Genomic DNA, 1,123 nt, shown 5'->3' with positions numbered 1-1,123 from the left:
AAAAAGGGGCCAATATTTATGAGAGTACATCATTATCTGTTGAGTCTTGCTTTTGAAGACTGAGCTGAAATGTGAGTACTGGCCCCATGTGAGCAGAGTAGCCTAATTGTGGTCCATCCACACCTTATGTGCTAAGATGAACATATACATGTGAAGTGTTCAAAGGAGAAGTAACGGGCTATCTTGTCTGGGTCACCCCCTTTATCAGTGAGATTCTGACAAAGTATGTGCATGTCTGTATGTACATATCCTTCACTGAGCATTTAATATCATAAGGATATGTATCTCCTATCTGAGCACCAATTGGTGAATCTCAAATCAGCCTTGTAATATAAGATGCCAAGAAGGTAAATACATATCAAAGGGTTGATTATTAGAGAGAAATTTAAACCATTTTAATATGAGGAATGACAATGGCATTTTGTTTTCCAGATTTCTTTAATAGTTAATAAAAATTTAGTAATGACTTGAAAGACACATCTCTGGTTCATATGATAAAGAATGCTGAATGAAGCTAGGATGTTCTTTAAAAATGTTGAGATGACCATATAGTTTTGTTTCTTAGAAAGACAAGGTAAAATAATAATTCCTTCAAATTTATATATTTTTTTATTATAAATCATTTACCATGTAGAATCTTCACATTTTCTTTTAAACATTTGTTCTTCTTCAGTTGTTTCTTTGCATGTCTCTTGCAATGAACTGCTTCCATGGGTGGTGGGATATGTATCTGTATCATGTAGCTACTGCATGAAGTGCCGCCTCAGTTGACCTTTTTGGTTATTTAAAGAGAACTGCATTATTAACAAAACTATAAAAAACATAGAATGTTACAAAGGAGGCTAGAATCTGCTATCAAAGAACAAATATTTCAAGGACTTGATTTTCCAGTGATGTGGTATATAAAATAGTAAGACCTTATACTAACATAGGAGTGAATGGTATAGTTGATAAACACACTCTCATGAGTTTTATATAAAAATGAAAATCCAGTCACCTGTCCAATCAGCACTGTTACCTGAGTGGAATTTGTGAACTTCTTTCCACATATCTCTTAATTTCATTGTACCCCCTCACATGATTAATAATTAAGAACACTACTTGTATGGCACCAATTCATTAT

The 1,123-nt window shown here is 33.5% G+C and overlaps 1 long non-coding RNA gene across 1 annotated transcript in view; it reads right to left on the bottom strand.

The window, feature by feature from the left end:
• Positions 1-590: 590 nt before the first annotated feature.
• The window catches only part of LOC119592717, a 3,202-nt gene continuing 2,669 nt past the window's right edge, over positions 591-1,123 (bottom strand). Inside the window, exon 3 of the long non-coding RNA XR_005230454.1 lies at positions 591-772. This is a non-coding gene — a long non-coding RNA (uncharacterized LOC119592717). The remainder of the gene's footprint in view (positions 773-1,123) is intronic.

The sequence above is a fragment of the Penaeus monodon genome, chromosome 30, assembly GCF_015228065.2.
Source record: "Penaeus monodon isolate SGIC_2016 chromosome 30, NSTDA_Pmon_1, whole genome shotgun sequence".
NCBI lineage: Eukaryota > Metazoa > Arthropoda > Malacostraca > Decapoda > Penaeidae > Penaeus > Penaeus monodon.
This window is presented reverse-complemented; position numbering and strand designations above follow the sequence as displayed.